We start from the raw sequence: 10,596 nt of genomic DNA, 5'->3' as shown, positions 1-10,596 counted from the left end.
AAATGTGAAATAATTAATTTTTTAAGTTAATATGCAATTTCTTATTCTTAAAATTTTATAATAAATTTGTTTAAAATTTGAATTTTTAAGGTGGAATTTAAAATTTAGTTATTCTTTTATGTTTTTATTTATAAACAAATATCCTTATCATTGTATTTAGCATGATCTTGATTTATTTATGTCTTAATGTCTTTAGTGTTATCTTTAAAGGAAACAAATTTGATATTCTCAAGCATTATTCTCCAACTGGTCACAATATTAATTAGCGCAACTACGTCAATAAATGTGGTTGATAAACATCGTAGGCATAAATTTAATATATGTTAGCACAGCCACATCAGCAAATGTGGTTGAAAAACACTATAAATCTTATTCATATAAATCTAATATTAATGAAAATATTAATAAATATTGATAAATATATAATAATTTGTAACAAATTATTGAGAACAAATTCATTCCATTGATTTTTTTTTTTTAAATGGCCAAATTGACATCCATAACTTGGAATAGGAATGTGATAGCTCATACTATATATGATATTAAATTTGTATATAAGCATAAAAGAAAATCAAAATCAAATGACTTTGCAACATGCAATGCCTTGGACAATGAATGATTTCAAAAAATAAGATATTATTCATTTTAAATTAATAAAATATGTGATATTACCATGATAAGTGATTTATATATAAATAGAAAAGGAGTAAAAAATGTAAAGAAAATAAATAATAGCTTAATCTTGAAAAAGAATGGAAACCAAAAAGTTGGAGCAACATAGACTACTCTTCTCGATATTCAAAATAGCTAAATAGATTACATTGTAAACATCAACGATAAATGATTGAAGTAGAACTTGACACCTATGGAGTATAGCTGACGTAAAACTAAACTATCTATGACAACTAGTAGAGAACATAATCAAATGTGATGACACCTAACAAAGAATGAGATTAATATCTCAACATCCCCTCGTAATCTCAATTGTTACTTGTAGAGACACTTACAATGCCTAATTGTTCTCTTTGAAATTCAAATACACTCTTTCCCAATGGCTTTGTGAAACTATCTACAAGCTGATTTTTGTGAAAGTAGTATGTCCCCATCATTAACAAGCTCATGGTTGAAATGAAAATGTGTGTCAATGTGCTTGATATTTTTGTGGAAAACACATTTTTTGATAGAGAAATTGTTGAATTGTTACCACAGTAAATTGGATTTGGATCCTTTTGAACATTTAATAGATCTTTCAATAATTTTCTCAACCACATTTCTTGACAAGATGTTGAATTTGCTGCTACATATTCATCCTCTGCAAATAATATTGAAACTATTGATTATTTATTAGATGCCCATGAAATCAGACTGGTTCCAAGATGAAAATAATACCCTGAGGTGCTTTTGCGATCATCTAAACTCCTTGCATGATCACTACATGTATAGCCTGAATGTGAACAATTTTTAGAATGTGAATAGAACAAACGACACTCTATTGTCCCTGCAATATACCCTAAGATCCCTTTTGCAACATTCCAATGAGAAATATTAGGTGAATACATAAACCTGGCGACAAAACTTGCTGCAAACCTAATATGAGGTCTAGTTATAGTTAGATACAACAAACTACTAACTAGACTTTTATACAATGTGGGATCAACTGACGGTGCTATATCTTCTCTGTTTAGTTTGGTGCCTTGAGAAAATAATGTATTAGCAGGTTTTCAATGGTCATTCTGAACTTTTGGATGATGTCAGTGGAATATTTTTGTTGACCAACAAAAATGCCATTAGTAGATTGTTGAATTTGAATGCCTAAGAAGTATTTCATGACTCCTAGATCTATCATATCAAAATCTATTTGCATTGCTGATGTTAACTCTTCTTACGTCATATTTCCAGTATAAAGAAGATCATCTACATAAAGGCATACAATAATAATTTTACCTTTGTGAGCTTTGGTATTCAAAGTTGGCTAATGGCTCCTTCTGTAAAAACCACTTTTGATGAGATAGGTGTCAATGCGACTGTACGACGCTCTTGGAGCTTGTTTCAAAACATACAATGCTTTCTTCATTCTGTATACATTATCCTCCTTTCTTGGAACTTCAAAACTAGGAGGATTCTGTACATAAACTTCTTCTTTCAAGATACCATTTAGGAAGGAAAAGTTTACATCAAGCTGATAGAATTTCCATTTGTCTTCAGCTGTTGTGGATAAAATTATTCTTAGAGTGTCTAACCTTGCTACTGGAGCAAAGGTTTCACCATAGTCAACACCAAACGGTTGTGAGAATCCTTTGGCAACCAAACTTTCCTTATGTTTCTCAATGTCCCTTTTTTCAATCAATTTGGTCTTATATACCTATTTTACACTAATTCTGGTTTTGTCTCTTGGGAGATCAACTAATTCCCAAGTCTAGTTCTTCTCCATGGAAAAAATTTATTGGTTCATTGCATCAACCCAATGCTTTTCTTTAAATTCTTCTTTAAAATGGGTTGGTTGAGATGAAAGAAATGCAAACATATTTTGCTAGTCAAATTGATTCCCCTTCTCATATATTTCTCTGATGCTTCTTGTTTTTTGACTGTCTTCTACAGATGTTGGATCACTCGTGGATTCACTGCTTGAGGATGTACCATTTTCAGAATGTTATGGCTCTTCTTCAATCTATAATCTTGGTGGTTGTGGTGGATGAAAAGATTGATTTGAATCTTCATCAACATGATTAGACCACGATTTATTTTCAAATATTTTTACATCTCTTCTTAAAAAAAACTTCTTGGTAACTTGATTATAAATTTTGTAGGCCTTCGACTTGTCACTATATCCTAGGAAAATACATCTTTCGGTCCTATCATCAAGCTTCCTCCTTAGCTCCTCAGGAACATGTGAAAATGCTGCTGATCCAAAAATTCTAAAGTGACATACATTTACCTTTTTACCATCCCATGCTTCTTGAGGTACTATATCTTGGAGACTGGATGTTGGAGATCTATTGAGAACATATACAGTTGTCGAAACTACTTCAACCCAATAGTTATTTGACAACTTCCTTTCATGAAACATACATATGGCCATGTTCATGATCGACTAATTTTTCCTTTTTGATACTCCATTCTGCGGTGGAGTATATCTTGTTGTGTTTTGCATTATGATTCCTTGTTGTTCACAAAAACATTTGAAGTCATTGGAGTACTATCAAAGGTTCTCCACTCTACTTTTATGCTTCTTCTTTGAATTCTTTGAATCTTGAGAATGTATATGATTTAATTTTGAGAAAATACACCCACATCTTCCTGCAATAATCATCATTGAATTTCAGAAAATAAAGACTTCCACCAATGGAATGTGTCTACATTGAGCCACAAATATTTGTATGGACTAGCTCTAAAGGCTCTTTTTCTCTAGAGGAAAATGTGGGAAATCCATCTCTTTTATGTTTGGATAGAACACAAATTTCACAATTACATTTTTTTTTCATTCATAGTAGGGAGACCAATGACCATTGAATGTTTCTGAAGAAGACATAGACTCTTCAATGTGATGTGGCCATACCTAGAATTTCATAGTTAAGAGTCTTCTATTCTTGACACATTGTGGACAAAATATTGTGAGAGATTTTGACTTCTAAGAGTAAATGGAAACATTCTATTCTATAAATTTTCAACCTTTTCTATCAGTATTCTATTGGGAGCTTTGTCATAGATATAACATGTGTTCCCTTGAAATATTACATTATAGCCATGTTCCATCAGTTATCCTACACTAATGAGGTTATGCTTCATATGTGGAACATAATAAACATCAGGTATGTATTTCTGCTGATTTTGTTTAGTAAGAATAGGGACAATACCTTTTCCTTAAAATTTAATACAAGAACGATCTCCAAGAGTAATTTATGATGCTATGGAAGAATCAAGATAAGAAAGAAGGTTTTTGTTACCTATCATATGATTGTTGCAACCACTATCGAACAACCAAAGATCCTTGTTGTGAGTGTATTCAGAAATATTGCATGAAAGAAACATTGTTTTAGAGGATTATCCTTCATTGTTGGAGACATGGACACTGTGTCTTTGGTAATTTGACTATTTCTTTCTACATTCATTTTCATAATGCCCAAATTTCATGCAGTAATAACATTGTACATTAGATTTGATCCATGTTCTACTTATATGAGTTTGGTTTTGTGAAGGATGCCACTACCTTGTTGCATGATGATGTTCTCATCTGCCTCTACTTCAGCCTCTTCCTTGCTTGCTACTACTTCTATATCCTCTACCTCTATCTCTGTGCAAAGAGAGTTGTTCTTTGAAATCTCATCCCATGGAATCTTCTCCTAAGTTGAGTCTTGTTTCATGTGCCAAAACTGATCCAGTCCACTGTTCTACTGAGAAAGCTGTAAAATATTTGGATTCCAGAATGTTTGTTACAATCATGTAATATTTCTTGGGTATGCTTTGAAGGTCCTTTTCAACAATTTTCTGATCTGTAATGGTTTCACCAATGAGTTTGATGTCATTGATTGTTCCCACTACTCTAGTCATGAACTAATCCACATTCTCTGTGTCACTCATCTTTAGGGTCTTGAATTGTGCTCTCAATATCTACAATTTAAATATCTTCACTCTATTATTACCTTGATATGCAACTTTAAAAATATCCCAAGCTTCTTTTGTTGTTGATGTGCCAGTTATCTTTTCAAAGATAGAGTCATCGAATGAGTTTTGTATCGAACATTTGGCTCTCTTCTCTTTCTTTCGGAGTTATGCAATGGCATTCCTCTAATTATTTTTCATGGCTGTTAATTTTTCTTGGGTTAATTCTACATAAACGTTTGACAAGGTATCCCAACATTAATGGGCTTGTAGAAATGTCTTCATTCTTAAAGAGAAAAATTTGTAATTTTTTCCAATCAAAGTCAGGGTGTGTGGCAAGGCACTAGAAGAAGCCATTTTTTTTTAATGCAGATGTGCATGATCTTTCGAATATCAATACGAACTTCAACTTTTCGAAAAAGGCTCTTCTTTTGACCGCTAACGTTCTTTGATCTTCAATCCTTTGATAAATGCTTTGATGACATTGCTTCTTATTGCCCTCAGTATTTTGTGTAGTTATGAAGGGATACTATGTGCAAATGTGCACCCTTTTTTTATTGTAAAGTGCGTCTTCTAAAAAAGTGATCGTTTCATAAGTTTGTCATTTCTTTCTCAACTTCTTCTTGGCTAAGCCATGAAATTGACGCACAGTGCGCAATTGCACTTTTCTCCTCGGCCTTTGACAACCCTTTCTTCTTCTTTCTGAGGCCAAAAAAATTTTTAAAGAGATGGTCTCTTCGGAGTCTTATGCGACCTAGTGCTTTGATACCATGACAAGGAAAGAAATCCAAAAAGGTGGAGGAGAGATTTATCTTCTCAATATTCAAAATAGATAAATAAATTACCTTATAAATATCAATAACAAATTATTGAAGTAGAACTCGACACCTATGGAGTAGAACTGAAGTAAAACTGAATTGTCTATGACACCTAGTAGAAGTCATAATAAAATGTGATGACCCCTAATAGACAATGAGATTAATATCTCAAAAAATCGCAAAGTTATACTTTGAAGATATTTTATGATAGTGTGAAGGCTCCATGGACATAGAAATATTCGCACCATTATATGGAAGAACAAAAAAGCTAAAATTAAAGATGAGCATACTTAAAATTAAGTTATTCTCTTCTTTATTAGGTTTGAATTAGACATTGATTAAACTCTAGAAAATCCACTTGTTTACAATTCAAAGTCATTGTAGCTTTGGCTAGAGCTATTTTGATAGGATAAAAACAAAAGCAATGACTTATTTCAAATGAAATAGAAGACAATGCAATTGTCTTTTTGATTGATGAGGAATAAGTCCATAGCATAACAACAAAAGAATAATATTTTATGACTGCAAAGAAGTAGTATAAATAACTTAAGACATAGAAAAAATTAAAATAATAATAATATTTTATTAAAAGTGCACAAAAATCCATAAAAGATAGCTACAATAATTTAGAGGATAATGATTCATATTCCATATAGGAATTGAAAAACCATACATTATAGAATATGACTTGTAAACTATCACAATTATGAACAAGAGGTATATACTCAAGAATGATTTCCAAGAGTAATTTATGATGTTATGGAAGCATGTTGCAACCATTGTCCAACAACCAAAGATCTTTCTTGTGAGTGTGTTCAAAAAAATTGCACGAAAAAAAATATCATTTTAGAGGATTCTCCTCCATTGTTGGGGACATGGACCATTTATTTCTGAATTAATGTTCATAATGCCAAAATTTCATGCAGTAATAGCATTGGACATTAGATTTTCTCAGTATTTGCTTCTCTAAATTTTAATAATATTTTATTAAAACTGTACAAAAATCCATAAAAGATAACCACAATAATTTGGAAGATAATGATTCATATTCCATATAGGAATTGAAAAACCATACATTCTGAAATATGACTTACAAACTTAACAATTATGAAAGAGAGGTATATACCCGGGGCATAGTACCTCATCAAACAAACTACATTACCAATATCACTCCAAATTCCTTTGAAGTTTTATTTATAGTGATCTTAGATGCATGGGTGTAGTACCTGAGCACCAACGTAGAGTAGAGGATGGGTTTTATTTGAACAGACATATTAGAGCTGATACTAAAAGCTGTAGTGGTCATGGGGAAGAAGATGGATTAATAGAGTAGAGGATGGAGCAGACGCTACCGTCTTCAACCTGAGCAGCGATGGCGTTGTTGCAAAATTTCCAGATGGAGTCACCCACGGTCTTAAGGCAGCTGGCGCAGTCCTCCCGACTGCCTGATGCATTGCAGATTCCTTGCCCCGAGGCAGATGTGCCTGTGGTTGTGTCTTGGACGATCGTCTGGTAGTTGTAATCGTACAAGGGCGCGTTTTGTTCGATTTCTAAGAGTAGCTTTCCGACAGTACTGAAGAAAGGACTTCCGCTCGGGAGTTTATTTTGGTTACACACTCCCGTTAAACCCTGCACGCCCAGCACGTGCAGCAGTAAGATTAGAGGTAAAACAGAGGCAAATGAGGTGATCGTCATGGCTGCCTCAAATGAAATAATATCACCTTTAGCAATAATAATTCCTTCGAATGCCAAATGAAACACTATCACCTCTAATAATATCCCCACCGTTATTGCGATGCTTCTCGGATGCCACCGTTTTATAGCCCTCCAGGATAACCTCCGTGTTTGGATACCGACCGCCATCCATTACTTCATAGGCATGAACCGTGCCATTCTGTAATATCATTTTAATATCATTTCCATGGAAATGTACATGATTTTAGTATTTTGAAATTTATTAAATGTATTTGGATCTTAAATTTTAAGAATATTTTATAACTACATTTTAAAATAAAATTATTATCTGCAAATTTGATTTAGAAAATAAACTCAATTATTAAAATATATTCAATTATATTATGAAATGAATATGTTCATTTCATATCAACGGCACTCGGTGACGTCCCATGGACGTGCTCAGTGACGTCACATGAATATGTCGGTAGGATAACCTCCGCGAAGTCAACCATGATGGTTGGATTTCAGAATTGAATTTTAAATTTGAAAAATATTTTAAAATTTAATTTAAAAAATAAAATTAATTGCTAAAATATATTTGAATTCTATTCTAAAATAGATGTATTTGTTTTTTAATTCTATTCGGAAATAGATGTATTTGTTTTTTGTGGCAATCATTTTCTCTAATAGTTTTTTTCTTTAATTTAATTGAAATTGGTGATTTTCTTAAGATTTATCAAAATGATGGAGAAAGTCAACTAGAGGAATCAAATTTGTTAAATTGTTAATACGAAAAAAAAAATTATAATTCAAGTCAATTATATATATATTGTATTTTTTAAATTTATAAATGTGTTGGGCAACTTGAAAATCTCAAAATTTTGGTGACTACACACCCTAAATTTATAAGTTTAACAGCCATTTGTAGTATTTTAGACAATATTCATTGAAAATTATACATGAAAAATCCATCAAAATCAAGAATATTAAAACTGCTCAAAACTTTGAAATATTTTATTTATGAAGTTGAGTATGAATTTTTTTGTTTTTTACTTAATTTTGCATATTAATTTTTATTTATTTATCACCTATATTGTATTTTATTATTATTAAACTTATTCATAATTTAAATGTCACATATTTATTTCAATTTAAAAGTCTAATGAAATGCACATTCTTTCTTATTACAAATAATTGTTTTTTTTTTTTTTTTTTCATTTAATTTTTTGTTTCTATATATCCATATATATCAAGTTGATATTGAAATAAATTACTTAACCAACATTCAAATACTTTATATAGATTTACATTGAAATAATTTTGAAAATGTGAAAATATAATTATGGATATGCCATGTTAGGTGCAGAGTGTAGGATTAGAGAGAATGTTTGCCTCTCGTAGGATTTGATTCTTCTTCTATCTAGAGTGAGGTGGATCTAGAGGTATCTTTGAAATTAATGTAAATACTACTAGCATAGATCCATTTTAGGCACTAAGCTAACATCAACAAAAAGGGATCAAATTGCTTTAGGTGCAAACTTATTTTAGAGTATTTTCTAATGTTATATGGATTACATAACATTTGCATTTTTCCATTTTATCATCTCACATTAAAATGTTTTTTTTTGTCATTAATATATTTTTAAGTAACATTAATTTATATTAAAATATTTTGTTCATAATTCAGGTGAGAAATTTATTCCATATAATATTAAAATATTTCCTTTTAATCTTCTTTTGTTAAAATATTTTTGAAAAATATAAGATTTAAACATTTTACTCATATATATCTTTTTACTACTAACTACTTTACATAAAATTATAGATAATTTTTTTTTATTATTATTATAGCTAGTATTTCTTTTCGATATTAAGAATATTTTATTTTTTCTTTTAAAAAGCACACATGTCTACTCCAATTTAAATATAGACATACGTATACATAGTATTCACACTATGTTCTAAAATAAACTTTTTGATTAATTAAATATTTTTTACTTAACACTAATTATATTTAAATATGGCACCATCTTGTACTTCAAAATGCAGATAAGCAATTAATTTTCCTTACTTATTTGAACCTTTTTAAAAAATACACATGTCAACTCCAAACTAAATATAGACATAGGTATACATAGCATTCCAACTATGTTTTAAAATAAACTTTTTGGTTAATTAAATATTTTTTACTTAACACTAAATATATTTAAATATGGCACCATGTTGTACTTCAAAATGCAGATCAACAGCTAATTTTCCTTACTTATTTGAACCTATCTTGCCTTTCACCCACTAGAGAAATTTTAAATATCTATTTGTTCCTTAAATCCGATTTCTTCTTCCAGAAGCTTTGTGACACAGTTGATATTTATATTTTCCTAACCTGAATCACAGTGTTAGTTTCCTCTGAATTGAGATTATTGTAATCCATTGATCTTTTCAATTAAAGCTATGAGATCACCATCCTGCATCAACCTTCCACTAATGGATCGCTGGGCATCTCGTACTGCGAGTACAGAAATATCAATAAGTTGGCAAAAGAATAATATTATACATTAGGTTGTATATCAGATTTTCTAAATTTAAATTCGTGGATGATTTATGCATGGTTTCCGGAAAAAAAAGTAGTTTATATTTTCACTAATATTTAAGAAAAAAAATACATATCATATTGAAACTAACTTCCCAATTTCGATAACATCTAATAGTATCAAAAATGTTAATAATTTCAAAGCTCATAACCTAAGAATTAAGAATTGTTACATGCATAGTGGTATTAAATATTTTCTTACTGTCAACTGGACAACCCTAACATACAAATTATTTCACAAATAATTGTTCATGGTAACTGAATACCTAATTTTGCTTAATTGTTTTAACGTATGACAGGAGAATTCATCTGCCACATTTTTAGCTTTCAAAAATTCTCACAACTTAAGAGTAATTTTACTAATCATGAGTTAGTAAACCCAGGCCTTCAAACGCATGAACCACGCCATCCCGTCCTTAATCTCATCTTTACCCAACGGCACCGGATTTTAGTATCACGAAGTATTTCGTGTTGTATAGGCAACCAGTTTCTTTAATATCATTTGTATTGAAATGTACAGGAATTTAGTATTTCAAAATATTTAAATGTAATATCATTTATATTGTACATATAAAAATGTACAGAATTTTAGTATCTTAAAATATTTAAATGTAATAGAATTTTAAATTTTAAAAATTTATTTAAAAAATAAAATTAAATATTATTTTAAAATTTAATTTAAAAAATAGAATAAATTATTGAGTTTATATCAAATTCATTTCCTTTAGTATCTGGAATTTAGCATTAATTTCTTTAATTTGTAATGTGACCATTTTCTAGTACTTGATATTAAAAGTTTTACTCCTCATAGCTGACGGAACATGTAGAGTAACGGTTAGTTGTAGGTCGAATAATCCCTTCAAATGCCAAACGTTATTGGGACAATACGGCACAGTGTTGTGTGGGTAGGAT

The 10,596-nt window shown here is 30.4% G+C and overlaps 1 pseudogene; it reads right to left on the bottom strand.

Moving 5' to 3' along the window:
* Positions 1-6,719: 6,719 nt before the first annotated feature.
* On the bottom strand, positions 6,720-7,284 carry LOC149170535 (antifungal protein ginkbilobin-like protein pseudogene; annotated as a pseudogene).
* Between the last annotated feature and the right edge of the window lie 3,312 nt (positions 7,285-10,596).

This window comes from Pinus tabuliformis, chromosome 4_2 (assembly GCF_031772625.1).
Source record: "Pinus tabuliformis cultivar Carrire ecotype Pingquan chromosome 4_2, CPIR1, whole genome shotgun sequence".
NCBI classification, from domain to species: domain Eukaryota; kingdom Viridiplantae; phylum Streptophyta; class Pinopsida; order Pinales; family Pinaceae; genus Pinus; species Pinus tabuliformis.
The sequence above is the reverse complement of the archived record's forward strand: the minus strand, read 5'-3'. Positions and strand labels throughout refer to the sequence as shown.